The following is a 14,369-nucleotide window of genomic DNA, read 5'->3' on the forward strand; positions in this document are numbered from 1 at the left end:
CAGAAACCTGCACGGAAATTTCTATGTACTTTATTTGAATGAAAATAAGGAAGTAGGATAAGTTGACTAACACCAACATTAGAGAAAGTTACTGTATTATTTTTTTCCTTTTAAGTTTTGTCTGCCCCCCCCTCTCTTTCTGTCTGTCTGTTGTTTGTTTGCCTCTCTCTCTCTCTCTCTCTCTCTCTCTCTCTCTCTCTCTCTCTCTCTCTCTCTCTCTCTCTCTCTCTCTCTCTCTCTCTCAGTCTCTCTTATGAGGGTTTAGGGCGGCTGCTTCAAGATCCACAATAAACTCTTGTCATTGATAACATCTTGTGTTATCATTTGTGAACCAAGAGGAATTTAACACGCATTTGTCAAAATGTTAGCCTTGATATGCTCTTACTGCAATACTACGAGTGTGTTTTCATTTCGATTTTTACTTTGAACAGAGCACTGTTTTTATGTGGATTGTCGTGGGCCTCTTTGGAAAAGTTGCTTTGACTGTTTATTTGGAAAAAAATGTGAAATTGTGTGTTTTTCTTCTGTCTATGGCCTGTAAATTATTGACATATTTCAATGAACAACTTTGCAACCTTTTTTCTAAAATGAAGCTTTTGTCATGGTGTCTTGCAGCAATGCCACAGACCGCTTTACACTAAATCTCACTTCTTCGTGGTTCAGTTTTCAAAAATTCATATACAGTGATACCTCGGTTTACGAACCCTGGTCTTACGAACTTTTCGGTTTACGAATGTTAAATTTATGACAATTTTACCTTGGCATACAAACTTTTTTTCGGGATCCACACAGAGCTGCCACAATGAGTGATGTGTCATTCACGAACGAGCCCGTTCTCCTGACAAGAAAATGGCAGCCGGCTTGTTTTGGTCCTCTGTTCCCCGCCCCCATTCGTCGGTTAAAGCCACGTGATTAGTCAAGAACGCAGCATTGACGGGGTGGGGTTTACAGACAGAGAGAGAGTGAAGCCGTTCTCCCCCCCAAAAAAATCTGCTGACTTCGGTTAAAGCCACGTGATTGGTTAAGAACGCAGCAGTGAGGGCAGGTGGCTTAAACATTAAAGAGACAGGCAGAAGACAGTGAGAGAGTTTCAACTTTGATAGCTCAAAAGCAGAGTGTAGACTGCAAGGTTAAAATATCCCATCAATCAGGCTCCAAAAACAACCCGCACAAGCCATCTGTATACTTGATGCAAAAAGCTATCAACCCAGCTAAACAGAACACAATTGATGAGGAACTCGATAAAATGTTCACAGAGAAAGCACCTACAAGGGATCATTCCTCAAGATGGTGAAAGACGAAGATTACGTTCCTCATTAAGTGTTTAATGCTGAGGAAACCGGCTACTCCATTCCATCAAGCAATCAATGACCATCACAAAGGTAAATAAAAGGAGTTTATTATACAGTAGTTTAATTCTATAATTATAGTCGTTTAATTATAATACCATAGCACATTTATTAAACATAAAATAGTTATATTTTGTGTAGTTTTAAGGCTTAGAAAATTAAAAAGTAGAACATTATGTTTTCTGTGGACCTGGGAACGGATTCTTCTCGTTTTAATGGTTTTCTATGGGAAGTTAATTTTTGGGATTCACACTTTTCGCCTTACACACTCTGTCTGGGAACCAATTAAGTTCACAAGCCAAGGTATCACTATGCTTATGTGTATATTTTTCCACAATTCCTCGATAGTTGCATACATACTGTATTTTGTAATTTTGCTCGCCATTCCATTGGATGATAAATAGAATGTTTGGTCAGACGCAGGGTGCCTAAAGACGCATGTTCACCTCATCTTATCTCCTCCAGCAAAGTCTGGTGTCCTGTTTCATTGCCACCCAATTTCACTGTTTCTCCTTCTTTTTCTTTTCTCTGCACTCTAATCTTTGTAGCCTTAAAAGCTCCTTTTTTGGACATAGTAAAATAAACGGTGCGTGCGTCTGCGTGTGTGTGTGCGCGTGTGTGTGTGTGTGTGTGTGTGTGTGTGTGTGTGTGTGTGTGTGTGTGTGTGTGTGTGCGTGTGTGTGTGTGTGTGTGTGTGAGAGAGAGAGAGAGAGAGAGAGAGAGAGAGAGAGAGAGAGAGAGAGAGAGAGAGAGTGAGAGAGCGTGCATGTGTGTGCGTGCTTGCGAGCGTGTGTGTGTGTGTGTGTGTGTGTGTGTGTGTGTGTGTGTGTGTGTGTGTGCATGAGTGAGAGAGAGTGAGAGAGAGAGAGAGAGAGAGAGAGAGAGAGAGAGAGAGAGAGAGAGAGAGAGAGAGAGAGAGAGAGAGAGAGAGAGAGAGAGATTAAGAGAGAGCGAGAGAAATGGTGTTACTGGGGTTAACTTGGGCCCCTAGTTTTTCCCGCCCCCTCCACCAAAGAAAGTTCAAGCAGTTTAGATTAACACCAGACACAGACTAAATATGTTTCTGTTGAACAATGAACAATGATAACTCTCAAAACACACTGAACAGAAATGAAATTAAGTTTATAGGTCATTGTTGAAAGACACATTTATTGATATAGTAATTGCTATAAATTTGCAATTGCAACATACTGCAAGGTAAGGTTGAGCTGTGTAATGCCTAACTGCCTGATGTGCGACATCAATTCGACTGCATTTTTCTAAAAAAAATACCATTGCCTAGGTCTGTTACTTGCGACACTGTAGTTCCATTGTCTATACAAATATCCTGTGATGCCAACTGGTCAAATTGTGAACATTTAGTTCACTCATTCAATGCCTGACATGCAAAAATTTGTCAACTCCAGTGCCAGGGTTTTTTTTTGGTCATTTTCACTCAAATTTCAGGACCTACAGCAGTGACGTGCAGTCAGGGGAGGCAGGTGAGGCCGTGCCTCACCTATCATCATGGAAATATCAAATGAAAAAATAAATTAAAGCGTTATATTTATTTTGTGATTTGTACTTTCAAGTTCTTTTCCATTTAACTTCACCATTTTTTGATTTTTTTTCAAAATCGCTGAATTTTCACATTTACCGTTCAAATAATAATAAATAATTCAAATCAGAGACTAGCAGTGAGGCAGCAGTCGGCTGAGCCTCACCATGGATTGCGCAATCACTATGCTAACTGCTGGCTTGCTCTGCAGTGAGACCGCATTGCTGCCCCTCTGCATATTGCTATTAAAGTGTTCAAACACTTAGTATATGAACTACATTTCTACAGTTTAGCTGGTGTATATAATGTACAGTCACTATGTACAGTACATAATGTACAGTACATTATAAACACTGTACTACAGTGTTTATTTTATTTTATTTTTATCAAAATTATGTGCAGAGTTGAGGCACACAGTTCTCCTGCCTCATGACAGGGGGCGCTGGTGATTCCAGAGATTCTTCTTGCGACTCCTCTGCTGCACAATTATAGAATTAGTGACAGCAAGCTACAGTAAACAGTTGGCAAGTTAAGTGCAACCATCAAGTCATTTTTTTCATGTTGCTTGGCCTTATTTTCAGAATGGAGGATTACATATATAAATTGAAAGAAAACTGGACTTTCAATCGAAGCAGGGGATAATAATTAAAGGAAGACCATATTTTGTTTTTCTACTTTCATTCCTTTCATCACTTTGCTGCTGTGAAATGTAAATCTCTCCACTGTGAGACTAATAAAGGCAAATCCAATCCAATCCAACACCGGACTGGATAGCTCACAAACGGTGAGGGATGAATGTAAATCTCCTGGACAGCTTCTCAGCTTTTTGGCGCAGAAGGATCTCATTGAAACTATTCCTGAGGCGACAAAGTTTCTCCAGCTCGTGCTCACTGTTCCAGCTACTACAGCATCAGTAGCAGTGGTCATTTTCAGCACTGAAAAGACTTAAAACATACAGTCGGAACAGGACTGATCAAGGACGACTTTCTTCACTGGCAGCGATCCCCATCGAGACAGAGAGACTTTTAAAACTAAAGAAAGATAAGGAAATCTTCAAACAAGGACGTTATCGATGGCTTTCTTCAGAAGGAGCGGCGCATGGACTTCAAGTTTTTTTGTATTTTTTTTTATCTATGCTACAGTTTGTATATATAAAGAATTCTGACATGACATTTTAAACAAAATATGTTAACGCTTGCTAATCAAATGTTGAATAAACTACTCTGTAGAGTTCATATTGTCACGTTTTACAGGGTGGTGATGGCGGGTGCGGATCCCAAAAAAGCAGGCAGGAAGGAGCAGGAGGTTGTGTTTGACAAATTGTATTAAAATAAAGTCAACAGGAACAAAATCTAAAACGTTAAAAATATTTGAACAGAAAAATACAAAGTATCAAAAGAAAACCAAGTGTAAAAGTCCGCCAAGGTTAAACAAACACGTGCATAGCATACAATGCATACAAAGCATACAACAAACAATGAACGGACACCGGATGGTCGTGTCGGGAGTCCTTTTAAGTGTCATTGATTAAAACGACCAGCACCTGCGAGGCTGCAGGCAGGGCTGACGTCGCTACCCGTTGGTTGCCAATCCGTACGTGGCGCAGTCCGCCACTGATCGGGACGACCAGCACCTGTGCAGGTGCAGGTGGGGCCGATAGCGCCACCCGTTGGTCGCCAACCAGATCATGACACATATGTTTGTAAATCTGACTGTAATGACCAGCCATGCCTCACCAGCCATGAACCTCACCGCGCATCACTGACCTACAGAATATCGAGTTTTAGGACTAATAAAACATTTAACACAGTGTTAGAAACCAAACAGTCTCTTCTCTCATCCAAAAAAAAGCTCATTTGTTGCTGATTTGGTTCCGGAGATATCGGCTGTTAAAAATGAGGCGGTTTCACGTGCGTGTTCAATACTGTACTACTTTTTAGTGTGGCTAATGCATCTTCCTTTTCACAATCTCTGTGGGAGTTGGGAGGATGCTCCACTTCAACCAGGCCCTGTCGAAATATTAACTAACGTGGTGGTGAGTGTCGGTTTTCGGCAGACCACAGGTAACACTGCTTTCCAGGCTATCCTTTCTCCCTCTTCTTTCTCCTTGAAGTGACTTCCTCTGTTTGGTTTTAAAGGACAACCAACAAGGTAAAAAAAAAAGGCATCGACATTGCGCTTGAGACATAACAGTGGCATCACGTGCACTTGAGATGTTACATGCTGAATGTAAAGGTAACTCAACGAACTGGGCTTTTTGAACATCTGAACTATGACAGATTATTACAGAAGGAATTCACCTCGCAAACAAAATAAAACGAACACATGTGAATGTGCACCTGGACTTCGGGTTGGGGATTCTGCATCGCAGAAGCTCACCGAGCTTGATGCCACTCGTCGGAGGAATCCGCATCCAGAGTCACCCGACAGCTCACCCTCACTTAGTGTTGCAGCTACGCTGCCAGTCCAATGTTGTTTCAGCATAGACTGCTTATAATTGTGACCAGCACGCTGTGTCATGATCGCCGCTCTTTCCTCCATAAAAACACAAAAGATTCCCCCCATCTACTTTGGAAATAAAGCTACAAAACCTTTGAATTTGTGACCACATTTTCACTGCTACAACTTCACCAACATTCCAGGACAGTGTGATTGATATCAGTAGGAGCTTAATCAAAACCAGAGAAGTGTTCATGTTATTTTTATGATGTACTGAAGGTGTTTGACTGAATACAGACAGCTGCTTTGGGTTTTTGCTTTGATGATGTGGAGAACACAATCTGTTGTAGTTGGGTGTCATGATGCCAAAAGCATCATGACAAAAAATGCCAAAAAAATATACATTATCCCAATGTTATACTGCGAGACAGCAAGCAGGTGGAAAGATGATAAAAGTTCACTTAGCCAGATCCAGGAAGTATATTTAGAGTTTTATTTATTTGAAGTCGTGGTGAGTGTCGGTTTTCGGCAGACCACAAGTAACACTGCTTTCCAGGCTATCCTTTCTCCCTCTTCTTCCTCCCTGAAGTGACTTCCTCAGTCTGGTTTTAAAGGACAACCGACGTCTCCGGACAAGTTGTGTCCATAATTTGTAAAATGGCTTCAAATGACTTCTACTGGGCGTATTTTAATAAGATCCCACCGCATATAGCTAGATTTTATGTTTTAAGACTCGCGCTGAACATTCAGGAAGTCTTGTTTTTGAGTTGGTGACGAGTCCGTACGTGACGTCAGTAAAGGACCGCCTCCTGACCGTAAAAAAGACGCATTGTAGTGTCCTACCATCACATCAATGTATTTTGCTGTACTGTTTTGTTTGAAAACCTTGTGTTGCACCCAAAAGCCGCCAGCAGAGGGAGTCCAAGCTCCATGGAAGGAATTTATCAGCTTGTGGAAACAGGCTGATTCATTCCTCACAGGAGCTGGTCGCCATTTTCTTAACTCTTTTGTGGGACGCTACATTGCAGTCCAGATGCCTCAAAATGAAATGAAGGATTTCTTTAATCAATTGCAAACATGTTATCGATTGCAAACATTTTATTGGTGTTTTGCATTTGCATAAAAATATCATACTGCGTGTTCTGGGCATTTTAGATGCTATAAAACGTTTTTCTGATGTCAGTTAAAAAAACAAAAAAGTGATGTCGGTTGCCCTTTAAGGGTGGTTCACATGAGCTTCTGGCCAATCAGGTCCCAGCGGCAATTGGCCATTCCCAGGTGGTTGCAATCACCTTCTCAGAGACAATTAGCGGTTGCCTGACTTTACTGTTTTGGATGGAGAGAAATGCGCACCTTTCTCCCATCCAAAATCCAGACAACACGAAATTATTTTACATTTCTTTTGCCATCATGACATCATTCACACCCTCTCCTCAAAGTTCATTCTTGACAAATAATCAGCAATAACATTTTTCTTACCCTGGCAATGCTCAATGGTGAACTGGTATGGCTGAAAGGCAAGACACCACCGCGGTATTCTGGCATTCTAGTGTTGTATGGAGTGCATGCACTTCAGGGCTCGATGGTCAGTCTGAATTCCCATCCAAGGAGGTAGTCAATTGCCTACTTGATGGTTATGCCTTCCTTCTCAATGGTGGAGTATTTCTTCTCCCTCTCAAAAAGTTTCCTCCTCAGGAACAGGATGGGTCTCTCTTCTCCAGCACTGCCCTGTACCAGAACTGCACCAATACCACAACATCCGAAGCATCCACTTGTACAAGAAACTCCTTGGAAAAATCTACACTCTGCAAGACAGGAGCGTGACAGATGGAAAACTTCAAGGTCCTAAAAGCTTGTTCACACGCTGCTGTCCATGGTAGAGGAGATTTGATGTTCTTGCTTTTAAGGTCAGTTAAAGGAACAGCTAATGTAGCAAAGTGTAGAATAAATCTCCTATACCAACCAATAAGCCTAAGAAATGATCTCAATTGCTTCTTGGTCTGGGGAGCTGTTATCTTCTCCACTGCCTTCACTTTCTCCACCTGAGGCTAAATCTTTCCTTTCCCAATCAAATGTCCCAGGTAACTCACTTCTTCTTGTGCCCAGGAGTATTTTTCTCATTAATGGTGACTCCAGCCGCTTGTATTTTCCCAAGGACAGTCTTAATGTGCAGGAGATGGTCCTTCCAACCTTCACTGTAGATCACGACGTCATCAAGATAGGCAGCTGAAAAACTGAAACAGTCCTTAAGGATAATATCCATTAATCTATGAAAGGTCGCTGGTGCTCCATGCAGACCAAATGGTAATACTGTGTAGTGGAAGAGCCCTAACCCCGGAATCTGAAAAGCTGTGTATTCTTTGCAGGTGGGGTCGAGAGGGACCTGCCAGTATCCTTTACACAGATTGAGCGTTGTAATAAATTTTGCTCGTCCCAATCTTTCCAGCAGCTCATCAATACGAGGCATAAGGTAGGAGTAAAAACATGAGACACTATTGACCTTTCTCATGTCTGAGAAGAATTGTAGCTGAGTGGGATCATTTTTAGGTACTAACACTATTGGGTTAGACCACTCACTTTTAGACGGTTAGATGATCCCCATATCAAGCATTGCTCGTAACCCCTGCTTCAGTGGTTCAACCTGCCGCTCTGGAATCCGATATGGCCTCAAACGTACGTCTTTGAGCACAATCTTGTGGGTGATTAGATCAGTTTGTCCGGGTTTATCTTTGAATAGGCAAGGAAATAATTTCCTTACCTCTTCTTCTTTTCCTTTCGGCTTTTCCCCTCAGGGGTCGCCACAGCGAATCAATATCCTCCATCTATCCCGGTTTTGTGCATCCTCTTCTCTCACACCAGCTACCTTCATGTCCTCTTTGACCACATCCATTGACCTCCTCTTCGGTCTTCCTCTCGGTCTCCTGCCTGGCAGTTCAAGACTCAGCATCCTTCTCCCGATATAGTCACTATCTCTCCTCTGGACATGTCCAAACCATCTCAGTCTGGCCTCTCTGACTTTCTCTCCAAAGCCTCTAATATGAGTTGTCCCTCTAATGTACTCATTCCTGATCCTATCCAACCTGGTCACTCGCAAAGAAAACCTCAACATCTTCAGCTCTGCTACCTCCAGCTCTGCTTCCTGTCTTTTCTTCAGTGGCACTGTCTCCAGTCCAAACATCATGGCTGGTCTCACCACCGTTTTATACACTTTTCCTTTCATCCTAGCTGAAACCCTTCTATCACACATCACACCTGACATTTTTGTCCAGCCGCTCCAGCCTGCCTGGACACGCTTCTTCACCTCTTTTCCACACTCTCCATTGCTCTGGACAGTTGACCCCAAGTACTTAAAATCCTCCACCTTCTTTATCTCTTCTCCCTGTAGCATCACTCTTGCACTTGGATCCCTCTCATTCACACACATATATTCCGTCTTGCTGCGACTGATCTCCATTCCTCTCCTTTCCAGGGCATATCTCCACATCTCTAGTTTTTCCGCCACCTGTTCCCCGTTCTCGCTACAGATCACAATGTCATCTGCAAACATCATGGTCCAAGGAGATTCTTGTCTAACATCGTCTGTCAGCCTGTCCATCACCATAGCAAACAAGAAGGGGCTCAGAGCTGACCCCTGGTGGAGTCCCACTTCCACCTTGAATTCCTCAGTCATACCGACAGCACACCTCACAACTGTCTTACAGTCATGATACATGTATTGTACTGCTCTGACATACTTTTCCGTCACTCCAGACTTCCTCATGCAATGCCACAGCTCTTCTCTGGGCACCCTGTTGTACGCTTTCTCCAGATCTACAAAGACACAATGCAATTCCTTCTGACCTTCTCTGTACTTCTCTGTCAGCATTCTTAAAGCAAACATTGCATCTGTCGTACTCTTTTTTGGCATGAAGCCATACTGCTGCTCACAAATGTTCACTTCTGCTCTTAGTCTAGCTTCAACTACTCTTTCCCAGAGTTTCATTGGATGGCTCATCAACTTTATTCCTCTGTAATTAGTACAACTCTGCACATCTCATTTGTTCTTAAAAATGGGCACGAGTACACTTCGTCTCCATTCTTCAGGCATCTGTTCTCCATCTAAGATCTTGTTGAACAACCCAGTCAGGAACACCACCGCCACCTCTCCAAGAAACTTCCATACCTCGATTGGTAAATCATCAGGCCCGAGGGCCTTTCCCCCCTTCATCCTCTTCAGCGCCCTCCTCACTTCATCCTTGCTCATGCTTGCTACGTCTTGGTCCACAACATTCACGTATTCTACTCTTTGTTCCTTCTTAGTTTCCTCATTCATCAATTCTTCAAAGTACTCTTTCCACCTTGCCATCACACTACTGGCACCTGTTAATACATTGTCATCTCTATCCTTAATGACCCGAACCTGCTGCAGGTCCTTACCATCTTTGTCTCTCTGTGTCGCCAGCCTGTAAAGATCAGTCTCACCTTCCTTGCTGTCCAGCCGAGCATACAAGTCATCATAGGCCTCTTGTTTGGCCTTTGCCACCTTTACTTTAACCGTACGCTACATCTCCTTGTAGTGCTGTCTACTCTCGTCCGTCCTCTCAGTGTCCCACTTCTTCTTTGCTAACCTCTTTCTCTGTATACACTCCTGCACCTCCCCATTCCACCACCAAGTCTCCTTATCTACCTTTCTTCCACCCGATACACCAAGTACCTTCCGACCTGTGTCTCTGATTATGTTTGCTGTAGTTTGCCAGTCATCTGGAAGGACCTCTTGCCCACCCAGTGCTTGTCTTACCTCCTTCCTAAATGTCATGCAACACTCTTCCTTTTTCAACTTCCACCATTTTGTCCTCACTTCAGCCTTTGGTTTCTTCATCTTCCTCACTGCCAGCGTCATCCTCCACACCACCAACCTATGCTGTCTGGCTACACTCTCAGCAACCACTACTTTGCAGTCACTGATTTCCTTTAGATGGCGCCGTTGACACAAAATGTAGTCTACCTGTGTACTTCTACCTCCACTCTTGTAGGTCACCCTATGTTCCTGTCTCTTCTGAAAGAAAGTATTCACAATAGCCATTTCCATTCTCATAGCAAAGTCCACCACCATCTGTCCTTCAGCGTTCCTCATCTGGAGTCCAAACCTACCCATCACCTCCTCATCATCTTTGTTTCCTGCGCCAACATGTCCATTGAAGTCTCCACCAATTACAACCCTTTCACTTCTCGGGATGTTCTGTATGACTTCATCAAAGTCCAGCCAAAATTTCTCCTTCTCCGCCAGCTCACATCCTACTTGTGGGGCATACCCACAAACAACATTGAACATCACGCCTCCAATTTCTAGCTTCAGACTCATCATTCTATCTGATACTCTTTTTACTTCTAAGACATTCCTAACAAACTCCTCTTTTAAGATAACCCCAACTCCATTTCTCTTTCTGTCTTCACCATGATAGAACAACTTAAACCCTGACCCTAAGCTTCTAGCCTTGCTCCCTTTCCACCTGGTCTCCTGGACACACAGTATGTCTACCTTCCTTCTCTGAATCATGTCAACCAGCTCTCTACCTTTACCTGTCATTGTTCCCACATTCAAAGTTCCTACTCTTAGTTCTATACTCTTGGCGTTCCGTCTCTCTCTTTTCCTCCGGGCACACCTTTGCTTTGGGCTCAGGTGCAACAAGGTCTGTTTAGAATTACCCCCTTCCCTCTTGGGTGTCATCACAGCCTCATCCATCTTCTCCCTCTCAGTAACTGAGATTTCTCTGATGAATCGGCTCTGGGAGCTCAATGGTTCCGATTGTTTCTCTGCATACAACTTCAGGAGATTCACATGTAGAATCTGCTTTTTCTTTTGTTTGTCAGGGCAGAGAATCTCATATGTGACCGGTCTTATTCTCCTAGTCACAATGTATGGGCCCTGCCACTTTGCCAGGAGCTTACTTGGTCCCGTAGGTAACAATATTAACACCTTCTGTCCAGGTTGCACTTCTCGATAAGCAAATAATAAAAAAGGCAGCCATTTGTCCCAGTCTTTACCAGTGTCATGAATGAACTTCCTCAACATTTGTTTTAATGTCCTATTCAATCTTTCAACAAGACCATCGGTTTCAAGATGGTATGGAGTAGTTCTTATTCCTTTAACTCCAAGCTGGCTGTATAGGCCTTTCATTGGGTGAGACATGAAGTTTGTCCCTTAGTCTGTTAAAATCTCTTTAGGTATGCCTGTTCTTGAGAATAACTCAACCAAACATCGGACTACATGTTTAAACTGCATAGAACTTAATGGATAAACATCTGGGTACCTGGTTGCATAGTCACAAATTACAAGAGCATACTTGCATTCTGACCTACTCTTTGGCAATGTACCAATAATGTCCATGACTATCTTGTCATATGGGACACTCATGATAGATAATGGCTGTAAATAGCCTCTATCAGATTTTTTTGTTGTTGCAACCATCTGACCAGTGCCACATAGCCTGCAATATTCTTGTACATCTTTATAGAGCCATGGCCAATAGAATCGCTGACTGACTCTGTCATACGTCTTTGCCTGTCCTAAATGTCCGCCCATAGAATACTGTGTCCTAAATGTAAGATGAGCTGCCTGTAAATGGTAGGGATGACTAATCTAGGTGTTGCAGTGTCAGAGAGATACAATAAATTGTTTCTTAACATATACGGGTCTCCGGTGATATTTCCTAAACACTTTGTGTTATTCACTGGCACCCCATCAACCTCATAAACTTTCTCAAACTGTGATTTCAAAGTTGGATCATTTTTTTGATGATCCTTAAAGTTCTCTGGAATCTGCCACTCCGGTTTAATGCTTGTGCCCTCCATACCAGTCTGCATTGGAATACTAGAAGGAACACATCTCCAGTTCTTTTCTTGCCTGCGGTGCCGACTACTTTTCTTTACCTTGCATGTATCATCGAGATTAGGTAATGGTTCCAACCCTTTCATTTGAGACCTAGTGACGGCCATACATGTGCAATACTTCGCAATTTTATGGACAACATGGTCCAATACATCTGTGTACGCTCTCAGCCGTACAGGAGTGGTCTTTAGAAGCATCTTGGATAAGAAGCGAAATGTCCGACACCTTCAAAAAAGTACAGATGACGGCTGAAGAAACCTTCTCATCGATGGTCCAATACAGGCAAATCATCCCCCAACACACCATCATAAAATACATTCTTTAATACGCCAACCTTAAGTATGAAAGATTGGCCGTCAATCTCAAAAGTCATATTCTACAGCTCTGGATTTTCATACACGACACATTTAAGGCTTGTTGCCAGGTTGTTGACAATTGAAACAAATAAAGTTACCTTTTGGTTGAAACTTTCCAGACTGTCTCCGAGCCCCATTGTCAGCTTTACCCAAGTCTCCCTCTTGAATGGTTTGAGGACTCTCATATTTCAGCTTCGCAGATGGTCCCCTTTTATTGTATGACTCCCGGTCTGCTACGTATCGCTCAGCCAACTCCGCTGCTTCTTCTCTAGTCTTAGGCTTGTGCTCCTTTTCCCGAATGTGGACCAAAGGTTGAAGAACTCTCAATTCTGCTCCAGAATGACGACTTCCCCAATCTGATCATTGCTGCGGTGATCAGGGCGCATCCACCTCCTGTATAGTCCTTTCAGTCGATTATAACTTTCTGTGACAGTCTCATTTGAAGTCGTATTATAAATCTCTGTCGATAAGTTTCTTCAGTAACGTTGTATTTTATTAAGACTGCTGCTTTAATGGCTTCGTAGGACTGTGCCTGCTCTTCATCCATGCCAGCATATGCCTCCAGTGCCTTTCCAGTCAGCAAAGTCACTACTCCAGCAGCCCACTCTTTAAAATTCAACCCCAAGGTTTTAGCTATTCTTTCAAACCTGACAAAAAACTTGCTGCATCCTCACCCCCTCTCAGTTCTGGAATTCTGGGTTCAGAAACCATGGGAATTGCAGCTTGATTTGGACGAGGAATCTGTGGAGCTTGGGCATATGGTAGGTAACCCTACATGGGTGTTTCTTGTGCGGGAGGAAGGTTTGTTGGCCTGGAAGTTCGAGGGTCGGTGGTTTGGGGCTGTGATTTTAGAGGAGGATAATGTTGACTTGATTGACTATCAACTGTCCAGTCTTGTTTGTTGTGGTGCATTTGATCTCTTCATTGGTTGATCTGTTCAATCAACATCCCCTCTCTATGTTGAGAATATTGCATGAAATTTGTGATTTCTTTCACCAATTCCTCATCAAGTTGAGCCCTGGTTGTACTCACTGTATGAGTCTTAGGCTTCACCACTGGTTCCATCTCCCTCTGCTCAGTTCCAGCCCTGGCTTGGCAACTGTCAGACGCCTCATGGGAAAAAAGAACGGCATCTTCTTGGGGCAACTCAAGCTACTGGTTTCTTTGATCCTCTTCAGAACTCTCCAGTTCTGTTTGGTTGGCCCGTGCTGCGTGACTTCTTCCTCGTCCCACCTTCTTCATCTCAGCTTCCTCTTATCTTTTCCACTTCAGAAAGGCGTAACGATCCCACCTTCTTCATGCAGGGCGAAACGATCCCGCCACTGCCACCAATGGTTATGCGGCGAGACAGCAAGCAGGTGGAAAGGAAGGATCTGGCTGAGTCAGATCCAGCATGGATCTTGCTCTCTCGCCGCATAACATTGGGATAATTTATACCACGGCGCAGAAAGTGACTGACAGTGAGGAAAGCGAACCTGCCATGTTGGATTTAGCGCAGGATGAGGACTTTGATGGGTTTGATTACTGGGTGTTACCGGTAATGTGCTTGTTTTTACCATGCCGACGTCTATTGAGTGATGATTACAAAATGTTATTACTTTGTAATTAATAAATAAAGCACTACCAAACTCAGTTTTGCTCCTGATCTGTTTTTTACATACGCACACTTGTATGCCTGAGTGTAGTTGTAAGGCGGACGTACTTATGGCAGTAGAGGATATGTACCGGTATATAAAACTTGTGCCCTATCATCAGGTGCGCCCTATGTGTATGTGAAATACAGAAAGGCACACATAAATGAAACTGCACCTTTGAGACCG

General features: G+C 43.1%; 1 pseudogene; it reads right to left on the reverse strand.

The window, feature by feature from the left end:
- Nucleotides 1–6,948: 6,948 nt before the first annotated feature.
- LOC148900179 (zinc finger protein 445-like) lies at nucleotides 6,949–13,096 on the reverse strand (annotated as a pseudogene).
- Between the last annotated feature and the right edge of the window lie 1,273 nt (nucleotides 13,097–14,369).

This window comes from Hippocampus bargibanti, linkage group LG03, assembly GCF_051943395.1.
Source record: "Hippocampus bargibanti isolate YZ-2025 linkage group LG03, ASM5194339v1, whole genome shotgun sequence".
NCBI classification, from domain to species: domain Eukaryota; kingdom Metazoa; phylum Chordata; class Actinopteri; order Syngnathiformes; family Syngnathidae; genus Hippocampus; species Hippocampus bargibanti.